This window comes from Palaemon carinicauda, chromosome 28 (assembly GCF_036898095.1).
Source record: "Palaemon carinicauda isolate YSFRI2023 chromosome 28, ASM3689809v2, whole genome shotgun sequence".
Classification (NCBI taxonomy): Eukaryota; Metazoa; Arthropoda; class Malacostraca; order Decapoda; family Palaemonidae; genus Palaemon; species Palaemon carinicauda.
The window spans coordinates 82,455,702-82,469,512 of record NC_090752.1 but is presented as its reverse complement, the minus strand read 5'-3'; positions in this window follow the sequence as shown (position 1 = coordinate 82,469,512).

The window sequence follows — 13,811 nt, the reverse complement described above, 5'->3', positions numbered from 1 at the left end:
GTGTACAAACAGTAGCACAGTGAAGTTCCATTAAGGCTGGTATCAAAGTTGCCACCTGTAGCAACAAACCCTTTCTGGCTGTTGTTTGATGTAACGAGATAGATCGCCTTTGTTGATGCCATTAAAATATTATAGGTTTCGAATTCTCTCTTTAGTGCTGAGGCTATTTGATTTTAATGAATTTCATAATGAACAAACTTCAAAAAGAATACTTGTCTTTTGTTTGCGAGTCATCAAAGGAACTCGATTCTGACAAATTTTTGCCATGATATCAGATGCTACGTTTGATGCGTATAGTTGATATATTTATGAAACATATGTATATATATATATATATATATATATATATATATGTATTATAAATTTTGCACATTTAGACGTGTTTTTTTTTCATATTTCAAATAAGCCATATATTTCTATACATTGATGTCTGGATTCTCTTACCGACCTCGGGATCAGAGTCTCGAGGAGAAATCACTCAAAGACAATAGCATCTGACCGGCCGCGAATCGAAGAACCCTTGTCCCGGATGTTTGTATGACAGTGACCGTACCATTTAGCTACAAGACTCTGATCTACATAGGGCGGTAAGAGAATCCAGATATTAATGTATTGAAATATATGGCTTATTTGAAATATATACATGTGTATGTATATATATATATATATATATATGTTTGTTTATATATATATATATATATATATATATATGTATATATATATATATATATATATATATATATATATATATATATATATTATAAAATAACCCACATAATATGAAAGATGAAATTTAATGAGCTTTCGAAGGGACCATCTTCCTTCCTCTGCAGAAAACAATTATGTTTTCTGAAAAGGAAGTGAGATGGTACCTTCCAAAGCTTATTGAGTGTAATTTTTCATAAATTCTGCGTTATATTATTTATAAATACACGGAAAATAGTGTATTTTAATGTAAAAATTTATATATATATATATATATATATATATATATATATATATATATATAGGATGTATTATGACCTCATTCAGTATAATTTAATGATAAAATTGCATCATGGTATGATATCAAAATCGTTGTCTATAACTTTTTATTTGGACTAATGATGTTCTGATAGAAAATTCACCAAATCACGATGTATCTCAAGCATTAATCAAAAATGGGGGTTTTCGTGTTATCTATAATGGGAAATTATCACGAATTAGGATTATTTCCTTAAACAGAGTATTATGTGTAAACTCTAATTTTGTTTACATAGTTAATTACTGGACCAAATATTCAAACGATCTGATCCGGATATTTGTTTGTTTATTTTTTTTTATTTTACTTTTCTTTTTTCTTTTATAGAGTCGTCATCTGGATTAGCCTGGACATTGTTTCACACTTTCAGTATGATGATGAATAGTAAATAAAGCATTGAATGATATTGATGATGTGGCTACCTTCCTCTTGGTAAGGGTAGAAGGGACTCTTTAGCTATGGTAAGCAGCTCTTCTTGGGTAGTGCCATAACCTCTGTACCATGGTCTTCCACTGCCTTGGGTTAGAGTTCTCTTGCTTGAGGGTACACTCAGGCACACTGTTTTTTCTTGTTTCTTCTCCTCCTTGTTTTGTTAAAGTTTTTATAGTTTATGTAGGAAATATTTATTTTGATATTGTTTCTCTTCTTAAAACAAATAATTTTTTCCTTGTTTCCTTTTCTTACTGGGTTGTTTTCCCTGTTGGAGCCCCTAGGCTTATAGCATCCTGCTTTTCCAACTAGGGTTGCAGCTTAGCAAATAATAATAATAATAATAATAATAATAATAATAATGATGATAATATTATAAGCATGTTTGTGTGTGTTTTTTGTGTGTTTGTTTGTGCTTGTGAATATGATGTACAAACAAATAAGTCTTAATGTTTGCTTAGAAGTCGCAGTGAGCTAAAGTTAAAAAAGAAAAATACACGAATATTTTATTCAACAAGACAATTGAACGCATGTTAATTATGCAAGAAACCCAGTGCTCTCTAGGTAATTTTGGAGCTTTTATGAAAAACACTTGACAGGAAATATGACTTACAATAAAATTAGATTTTTTTACTCGTTTATTTTAAAATGTGTCACAGGTATTTTCATTTTTTGTGATATATTTTTTTTTTAATATTGGTTTTAATCATTCATTTTTTTTCACATTATGTTGCTAAACTTATGATAGCACTGAATGATCTCACTAGTTCTGTCAAATTTTTAGTCTGATTGTTATACTTCAATTCAATCCTACTTTCCCTCACTTATATCATGCTTAAGACGAAAGTAATCTCCCCTCTATAATGAAGAGGAAATATCTTGCTATATACAGTATATATATATATATATATATATATATATATATATATATATATATATATATATATATATATATATATATATAGATATATATGTATTTATATTATATATATACATATGTATTATGTATATACATTTATATATATATATACATATATATATATATATATATATATATATATATATATATATATATATATATATATATATATCCAGTCACTTTGACCTGCATTGCTATACGTGTAAGTACCTGTTCTCTCCCCGTCCCCCTGGTATGGGGAAAGGGGGTGCGTGTGTGTGCATATCTATCTAAATATTTTAGCCTGCCCTTTTGTCGGGTAGCGTACACTGGTTTCTTAATAAGATGTGACGCTGGGTACGTTGGAAGTTAATTAATTTTCTCTCTCTCTCTCTCTCTCTCTCTCTCTCTCTCTCTCTCTCTCTCTCTCTCTCAGTGCAGAAATAATTTTGCGGTCCCATATGGTAGAGATTAATGAAATCATCAGAGATTCGGATCCGCTTCATTAGCCCGAGATTCTCAGCTCTGGTTTAATTAAAAACAGATTTTGGGGATTTTTATTTAATGATTGTGGTTTTTAGGCGCTAAATATACAACGTTGTTTATCCTGATCTTTATTTGTTAGGCTTATTTGAATTCAAGTTTATTATACTAATTGATATAATTTACAGTGGGAAAACTGCCTTTTTAAACCTATATGTTTGTTATCCTTTTCAAATCTCTCCCCACATCCCGATTTATAGCAGATCAATGTTCAAATATTTTGCAAGTCGCCAGCTGCCTTTCTAACCAGGGACTTGCTTTTGCATCACTTGCTGCTTTTATTCCTCTTCTCACGTGATCCTCCCTTAAATTTTTAAGTAAATGTTTAATGTCCTTGTTATTTGCGAGTTGTTTGGTGTAGAGCAAAGCCTAGCCAGTACAGTAGATTCTACAATAAGGAGTAGATTTAACTCTAACATGAGGTGGGTTCTATCGCGCGTGGTCTTGAATTTGGTCTACTTCAACTTGGATTGATTGATTGATTTGAAGTTTTATGGCATCCTGATATCGAAGGTCATTGACTCCGATTTCTTTTATTATGAATAATTAAAGAATATTTATTTTAAAACCATAAAAGCGAAGATGTCCATATAACATCTAGAAAGCTTTCAGAAAAGCTGCTTCTGAAATAAATCTAAACATATCGGTAGTATAGTACAATACATCCTGCCCAAGAATCTTGGTAATGGCGAACCTGCCATCCACACCTCGAACCTTGAAAGGTGTCTTTTACAGGTTAATTGGATAGCAAAAGATGATATGTGAATTATATGTTTACATTTTTCTCTCTTTCCTACTGTTCATATTTGTTTTACTATAGAATTTCGAATTTGCATTTTTCTGTTCTTTTAATGGGTTATTCTTACCGTGTATTTAAATATTCAGGTGAAGTATTTGCTTGCAGATTATTTCATTATGAATCTATGTTGTTATGGGATTTGGCGTTGTTTCTTTCTTTGTTGTTTTCATCTTAGATAGTCTCATATTTTATATTTCATTGCATGTAATCTTCTGAGTATTTTCAGAATGTTAATTAAAGTCATAGCCAAGCAAACTCACTTTGATAAGATACATGCTTTCCAAAGTCTTAATTAGATTGACGCTTTCCAAAGTCATGCTTCAAGTATGACATACTTTTTGTATTAGGAATGATTTCTTTTGGAAGTAGGTCAAAAAAAGAGAGAGAGAGAGAGAGAGAGAGAGAGAGAGAGAGAGAGAGAGAGAGAGAGAGAGAGAGAGTTCTTCAACGCTGAACCACAGACAAGCCACTACAGTATTACACATTTGCAAGATATATAGCGGTTTCCTGACTAGCAGGACTTCATGTTAAGCATCTAAGGAACTTTAAAAGTGACTTCTAAGAAGGTTCTCTCCCATAAGGCTCATCCTTTGCTCTCGACCACAAACCTCATCTTTTGATCTTTTTGGACGGGGCGTGTGCTAGTTTGACTTAACTAGGGGTAAAGTACTAAATTTTGGGATCTACCGCAACTCTTAGTAGAGATGACACGCTAGTATAGTGCAAACGTATTCGGCTAACATTCACATGGCAGCAGATCGATCCCAGCCTGGTTCCCTGTGTTTAAGCTGTTTACTTGGGATTGCTTGGCTGACGTTCTGGTGCGCGTCTCTTCTGATGATACTATAACTGAAACCAGACACCTCTGCCAGTAAGCTTTATACATGCACACACATACACTATATATATATATATATATATATATATATATATATATATATATATATATATATGTATATATATATATATATATATATATACACGCATTGATTACCTACCCAATTTTCTCTAACAGCCCAGGCGTGGACACATACTGCATATATATATCTTTTATTTTCCCCCAAATAAACGTGAAATAACCCGGCAGGTTTATAACCAGAGGAAATGATACCGGGCGATAGACCCGTGGTCATCTAGCCAATGCGGAAACTCCTCCCTGAGCGATGGCGATGGACAGAAATGGATGGGATATTTCCAGCAGTCGTCAAGATTACTGGAAATTAATCCAACGATGCCTAAGGTCTTTCAGCGAAGAAATCACTGCTATCGTTACTGGTACATGCGTGGTGTATGCAAAAGAGGTAAGGGGGGGGGGGGTGATTTTTACCGCAGTCAATAAAGTTGGAAGGAGGTTATGTTTCCACTCCTGTTCGTGAGTTTGTTTATGTGTTTGTTTGTTTGTGAACGGCTTCCAAACCTCAACTCTAATCGTAGAGTAATGAAGCTTGCATGGATTAACGTCTATTTTAAAAGCTGGGAATGATTGAATTTTAGAAGGTCTAGGTCAAAGGTCAAGGTCATGGTCAAGTAAAAGGTCCAATTTACGTAATCAGCCATAAGTTTGGACATCGTTGTTACAGAGACTTCAAAATTGGTTCATGTTTGAGTGTATGAAAATCCACGCCAATTAATACATGTTAAGGTACAAGGTCAAAGGTCAAGGTTAAGGTCGAGCAAGAGGTACAGAAATAAGCTGCCCCTCTAGTTAGATATTTAATGCTATTACTGTATTTCCGGAAATTTTAGTTTTTAGAAAATTAAGACTTAACGCCTTTCGTGTATTACTTGTGAATGTAGATTGTTTCATACAAAAATACTGGAATTGCTATATATATATATATATATATATATATATATATATATATATATATATATATACCATGGTCTTTCACTGTCTTGGGTTGGAGTTCTCTTGCTTGAGGGTACACTCAGGCACACTATCCTATCTCATTTCTCTTCCTATTGTGTTGTTGAAGTTTTAGGAAGTATTTAATTGAATTTTGTTACTGTTACTAAGATATTTTGTTTTTCCTTGTTTCCCTTCCGCACTGGGCTATTATCCCTGTTAGAGCCCCTGGGCATATAGCGCCCTGCTTTTCCAACTAGGGTTGTAGCTTAGCAAGTAATAATGATAATATATATATTTTTATATATATATATATATATGTGTGTGTGTGTGTATATTACATATATATGAATAATATATATATATATATATATATATACATACATATATATATATATATATATATATATATATATACACAATATGTGTGTGGGGGGCGGGGAATGTGTGTGTGTTTGTGTGTATACACCTTTATACAAACGTACATATATTCTTTTCAAAATCAAGACGTTCTCTTAACAAGGGAGGGTTCCAGAGATATAAAGACTTAACAGTCATTGCCACGTTCACCCTTCAACTACTAAATCGGGGATGAGATCATATCCGGCTTTATATCAAAATGAAATGAAGTTTTCCTTGGCCCATAGTTCTCTCTCCGAAACCTCATAGAAATTCATCATTACCGTTTGGAAATATCTTCTGAAGCTGAGAGACATTTAAAGCTTTAAAGGCCGCTCATGAATTGCAGAGGTAAGGGACAATGGCATTGCCCTAGCAGGTAGGACAATGTTCTAGAGACTGGCCATATGATCAGCGCACAAGCCCCCTCTCTATCCAAGCTAGGACCAGGGAGGGCCAAGCAATGGCTGCTGATGACTCAGCAGATAGACCTTTGTCTCCCCCAAACCTCCCATCCTTAGCTCACAAGGATGGTGAGATTGCAGAAAATGAATGAACTAACTCGAGCCCCAGTCATGCGTTTGCCAGTCAGGGACGTTACCACATCCGCCACCACAACCCCCACATTTCCTGTTGATGAAGCCTACCTTGACCCATAGCATATCAGTCCATTAGATTTTATATATAAATTCATCCTTGGTGTCTTCAAGATATTTTACGCAGGCAGACTTAAAGATAAAACAGTTGAATGCTTGACCTCAATACTGTTAAGATTTATTTAAATCTTCCGCTGACTGTTACATGACTTTCCACAAAATTTACCCAATAGAAACATTGATGGAAAGATTATTTTCCTTTTTAATTCCCTTTGTTCATGTCTAAGTACGGTCCTGCAAGTATTTAGAATAATAGACCCAGTGTAGGCTACATGTTAAGCCAACATCTCGTCAGACTGGCATACTCTAAAGATAGGGTTGCATAACCTCTAAAAAATATTTTGGTTCTATATTCTGAACCGGATCCATTACAAATAATAGTGTAGTTTCTTTAAGTAAAGATGTATAAACAACTTGTCGAGATATCTTATGGATAGAGAGTCAGACTGGCAGACGAATAATTGGTCAAGAAACAGTCAAACTGACAGCAAGGCAAATTAATAAAAACAGCAGACTGACAGCCCTGCAAGCTACTAAGAGATTTGAATACTGATAGACAGGCAGGCAGGCAGCCAAGTAAATTAACATTAGATATGCAGCCTGCAGACAGTTAAATCAACAAGAGACAGGTAGACTGGCAGCCAAGCAAATCAGCAATATACTAGCAGACTGGTAGCCAAGCAAATAAAAAAGAAACAGGCAGACTGACAACTAAGCGAATCAACAAGAGCTCTAAGACTGGCAGCAAAGCAAATCAACAAGAGACAGTCATACTGGCATCCAAACAAATCAACCAGAGACAGGCAGACTGGCAGCCAAGAAAATCAACTAGAGACAGATTGGCAGCCAAGCAAATCAACAAGAGACAGGCAGACTAGCAGCTAAGTAAATCAACAAGAGACATTCACACTAGCAGCTTTGAAAATCAACAAGAGACATTTAGACTGGCAACCAAGTAAATCAACAAGAGACAGACAGCCTGGACGCCAAGCTAATCAACAAGCAAGCGGAGGCACTGGAGCAGATAAACTGTGTGCAGTTTCATTGATGGAGCTAAAATCAAGACCCATCTTTTTTGTCTTCAAACTTTTGCCATTAAACTTTTCCCAAAGTTATCCCGATTATTTCCCTCCCGATTCTCTGTTCCTCCATCTTCATTTCTGAGGTCTGTCTTTATTTTGTCTTGATTTGTGGTGATTTTTGTTGAGTGTCTTAGAGCGTTTACTTATTCTTTTTTTCTCGACAAAATTTCGTCTAGAGAATTTAGAGTTTGTGGAATTTGTATTTTTTTATATAATTTATCGTTTTTATGGTCCCTGTTGACTTCTGAAATGTAAGCTCGTTGAGCAACTGTATAAAGCATATGTGTATATGATTTATATATATATATATATATATATATATATATATATATATATATATATATATATATATATATATATATATATATATATATCCATAAAAGATGCTATAATTCTATAATGCTGGTATCTTAATATGGGATATATATATATATATATATATATATATATATATATATATATATATATATATATATATATATATATATATATATATATATATATATATATATATATATATATGATATATATATATATATATATATATATATATATATATATATCCCATATTAAGATACCAACATTATAGAATTATAGCCTCCTTTATGGAATGGCTAGACGGTTTGATGTTATATCTTTCTTTAGATACTGATCTTGTCTTTGCCTACACTTCTATCAAATAGTCTGGATACATTACTTCCTCATTGCCTTCTTTCCTCACATACCTCACAAATAAAAGCCTGGCACACGTTGCAAACTTGAGCAGATAGTGACTTTTCTGTGTCTATTGGCCAAATGACAAGGATATAAGGAACTCTTTAGTACCTAAATCAAACCAATTTTGTCTAGTTTTGGACAGTGCCAGAGCCATCGATCCATAGTCTTTTTCATTTCTGTCCTTCTCTCTATATATATTCATATTGCTCTTGTTATATTTTGATATTTCTCTTTTATAGCTTATTCTTCTTGTTTCTTTTTCCGTTATCAGTGCTATCCATGCTGGGGCTTTTAGGCTTTAACCATTCTGCTTTTTATAACTGTGAACTTTTAATGTCAGTGATAGTAATGGTAATATATTTTAAAGCCCATTCCATTGCCTCTTGTCTCCTGGAATATTGAGGCCCTCCTATTCCAACTACTTCTCCATTCCAGCAGGTCAGGTCTGCCCTGTTTCTTATTTTCTTCCAGATCCCCTGATGGTCCACTGTTTTTACATCAGTGTCATCCTTTAATGAAAATACAGAAATGTTTGCCTATTTATGTAAATTTTGTTTCATATGATACTGTATATTCAAATAAGTTTTTCAAGGGAGTAAAATGCAAGTGATAACCTTGATAGAATTAGAAGTATGTTAGTTAGAATGCGAACTTTTAAAGGATATCGTTAGCTAACTTGTAATTGTGTTAGTGGGCATTGTTATGTCGGGCTAGAGTCAATAAGGTTAACTTGGCTTTGTCCACAGCCTGACCTTTCTGGTTATAGGTCATCATGGTGAAATCACAGCAGTCGCAGAGGGAAAGGTTGTTAACCATTCATACTGTGCTCTTTTCTTATTGGCGCGTGATGTTGATAATCTTCCCTATATAATAAAAAGCATATATATATATATATATATATATATATATATATATATATATATATATATATATATATATATATATATATATATATATATATATATATATCTGGTCACGCTCCCCGGCAAGACTCCGTCTTTCTCCGTCCCTCGGGTAGGAAGGAGAGAGTAGTCATACCCTGAGAGAGGCTGTAGTTATGAAAGGGGGAAGGGGTGGGAAGGGTAGAATTTGTATGTGAATTCATATCTATCTAGATATTTAGACGTCATTTTAACGGGTCACGTACACTTATGTAATGTTAATTAAAATGAAATATGGGACTATGACTAACAACACGGAAGCTTCTAGTGATAACATTTAACAATGTCATTTCCCTCTTATCATTATATCTAATAAGAAAATATCTTATCATGACGTCGCACAGAAATTACCGTCTTATCTGGAATACGAGTTGGTTGATTATCATGTTATTTGATATGAAAATTATTTTCTTATATCTGGTAGGAATATTATCTTGTAATTATGGTGGCTGGTAGGAACATCCTTATCTTGTCTCGAGTGCTGATAATAAAGTTATTATCTTATCGTGATAGTTAGAAATGAATTTTTGAAATCTGTTCATCATTTATGAATAGGATATGAAATAACTGGGTTCTTAGATTATAAGAATATCAAGGATAGGAATTTAGAATTATGTCTTCAATGTCCTTCAATTTTTGTGCTTGATACTACTAAATGTGCTAATGTTAATCAGGTTAGCACTTCAAAGCACCTCATCAAAAAGCGGTATTTGAAATTGCTTTCAGAGCTTTCCTGATTACATGCACATTTTTGTGTTTGTTATGCATGATAAGATAAGGTTTCTAGAATTTAATTCACTTCATAATAGACAATGTCTTGTTTAAATGCCGCTCATAAATGGCAAAGTCAAGGGACAGGACAATGCCCTAGAGATTGACCATGTACGGTATACATAGGAGCAGCGCTTAAGTGCCCCTCTCCATCAAGCGAGGCCCAGGGAGTGCCAGGCAATGGCTGTTAATGACTTAGCAGGTAGACCTATAGGCTCCCCTACCTCGCAAGGATGATGAGGTTGTAGACACTAATAGAAACTATCGAGCTTGAGTGTTACTCGAACTCCCATCCAACAGATTGCAAGACAGAAAGACGTTAAGGAATAAATTAACATCTATTTAGTTTAATTTTTTTCTAGGATTTTTAGTCTTGTAACGACTCTCTCTCTCTCTCTCTCTCTCTCTCTCTCTCTCTCTCTCTCTCTGGAGCTTGAGTTTAGCTCGAACTCTCATCCAACACGTTGCAAGACAGAAAGAAGTTAATGAGTAAATTAACATATTTTTAGTTGAACTGCAAGATTTTTTCCAGGATTTTTAGTCTTGTAACGACTTTCTCTCTCTCTCTCTCTCTCTCTCTCTCTCTCTCTCTCTCTCTCTCTCTCTCTCTCTCTCTCTCTCAGGAAATCCTGACATTATGTATCTCTGAACTGTCATATGAAAGCAATCAATCATTTTCGCAACATGATTTCCCTCAAAAGTTTCGACGTGTAACAGATAATAGTTTTTGAGTAATGATATGAAATGGCAAAATGTCACGAGCAGATGAATAGTGAAGAATTTACATTTTTCCTCTTCAATTTTGATGCCATTTTTTGTCCGGATTTTCTCATTTTGTTTATTGTTTTTTTTTTCTTTTTTATCGTGCATGTTATTTTCGATAAATTTAATTCTAATTTATGGACATTTTCAAAATGTTCTTTTTATATTTATTACCGTTCTAATTATTTCCGTAAGTCTCGCTACAACGTATTTTTTATTTATATAACATACAGTTGTTTTATTGCTTATTTCCCTAATGTATATTTTTAATGTAACGAATAATTTTGCATTTGTTTAACAAACAATTGCTTAATTTCTTATTTCTGGAATATGTATTTCTTAAATAACGAATCATTTTGCATTTGTTTAACAAGCAATTGTTTATCTTTTATTTCTCTAATATATATTTTCAATTTGGGCCTCTCGGCCTAATTTGAATTAAAGCCCATAATCTATAAAGAATCTATGTGGTCTCTCGCTGGAGTAATGAATGGTTGTAATAACTTTGTATTTATTTATTGTGTTCACACAGCTACTACTGCATGTTCAGTTCCATTTAACACTTGAAGATGTATGTTCATGTTAGTTTTTTGTTCATTGTCGGTGTTCTTGTACACTATTTGAGCTCCTGCTAATATTTTAAGATACGTATTTATCTTGATTAGTTATTAGTTAATTAGTTATTAGTTATTCCTTGCTGTTGCTCTTGCAAACTACCTGGAACTGGAACATATTGATTTTGCAGAGTGCTTGAATCCTTCCAACGAGTCGATAATGTGAGTGTTTTTTGCTGATGGCCTATGTGGTAACGTCCTTGACTGGTGATCGCCAGACTGAGGTTCGAGCCCTGCTCAAACTTGTTAGTTCCTTTGATCGCGGCAACCTCACCCTTCTTGTGAGCTAAGGAATGGGGGGTCGGTTTAATCGATCCTATAGGTCTATCTGCTGAATCATCAGCAGCCATTGCCTGGTCTTCCTTGGTCCAAGCTTGGATGGAGTATAGCCGTGGGTGCTGATCATATGCATATATGGTCAGTCACTAGGGCATTGTCCTGCTTGATAGGGCAATATCACTATCTCTTGCCTCTGCTATTCATGAGCAGTATTTTAACCTTCAAACATTTCAGCAAAATGCTGTGTTCCTCATTTTTGTTTTAGAGATTAATTGAAGTTTTACTGAACACTGTAAGATATATGTCCATCCTTCCTGGACGCCCAGGGACAGTTAGACCCATAGTTTTTATATATCTGCAATATGCTTATGATTATGGGCATTGCTTGTTCTTACGATTTTGGTTTATATCTTATTTCTTACCGGTATCCTTACATTAAGGGGGGGGGGGGGGTTGCCCGATGCGCCCTCTTCATATCATCCTTTGATTGATGTATACGTAATACTCATCTCTATGATATCCAGTTTCATTTTATCCAGCTGCTCGATCGTACTTCCTATGTAATAATTTCATTATCATTTTAGTTTTTTATCAATGTTCAAAAAGAATAAAAGATCTAAAATATCAAAAAACAAAATTATGTCGCTAATCGAGTTACTTGTCCCCTGAATGAATATAATGAGGTCTTTGTATTTTTGTTACTTAAGATTTTTTTATTCTATTCATTCCTGGTCTGGGCGTGATGGAGAGAGGCTTGGGTGCTGATCATATGTATATATGTTAATTCTCTATGTCATTGTCCTGCCTCTTGCCTCTGCCATTCACGAGTAACCTTTAAACCAAATCATTGGAATTGTGATTCATATTTCTTGCCAATTGAAGCTGCAACTCAGCATATTTTTTAGCAATAAATTGTGGATCGATTTTCTGCCATAACATCTGTTGCTACTCTTTCCTTCATCATTTGTCGTTCTTTTAAAAGAAAAGAATTTATAGCTATTTTTTTTAAAAGCTTATTTTTAGTATATCTTTATCAGTGAATAAAGAATTTTGAAAAATAAAAACATAGAAAGTAAATGTATTTTTCTAACATCTGGTCGTTAGCATCAGTCAAAACAATGAAGTTTATAACTGAAAATGTAAAACATTTTGTATGGAGAGAGAGAGAGAGAGAGAGAGAGAGAGAGAGAGAGAGAGAGAGAGAGAGAGAGAGAGAGAGAGAGAGAAGTATTTTTTCTACGATAAAAGAGAGCAATGAAAATATGTAGTAATTTTATAGATAGACAAACAGCTTAAGGATTTGTTTTTGATCGAATAAATTTGAAATAAACAATGAAAATGTTTTTAATCGATATTCATGAGAATAAACTGTACTTTTACGTTTCATAATGTTTATCGTTGAAAGTAAACTATTCTAAGGTCAAGAAATGACTTTTTGATTGAATAATTTGAAAATATACTTGCGCCGCAGTATTAATATTATTGACTTCGGAAAACGAAAAGATAAAAAAATATATGATTCGGGAAAAAGAAAAGTAATTTATATTGAATGGCCGAAACAGATTTTCGATACAAACATTTCATGGTATTTAATGTTAATATTGATATTCATGCAATTAAAATAATCAACAGGACACAACTAAACTTAGTCGAAATATTGTTTTCAAACGAAATTTGATGTTGGAATGACTACTAATGTAACGGAGAGAATAGTTGATAATTATTGGACTTGCAGAATTCGGTTTGACAATTAAAATTCTAATAACTTAGGAGTAAAGTTGATGTTATTGACCGAACATTGACAAACAATTGATAAATATACCAATACTTTTGAGGCCCAAAATTGCTCACAACTTTTGAAATTTTGGTTTATGGTCAATGCAGCAGTTATTACCTCCGCCAACGAGGTTGGAAGGAGGTTATGTTTTTGCCCCTGTTTGTGTGTGTGTGTTTGTTTTTAAACGAACTTCTAATTTTGACTTACAATACAAACTGCTATAATACATGGATAAAATAAACTATTGTCTTGAGAAAAGTTCCAAACACTAATATAC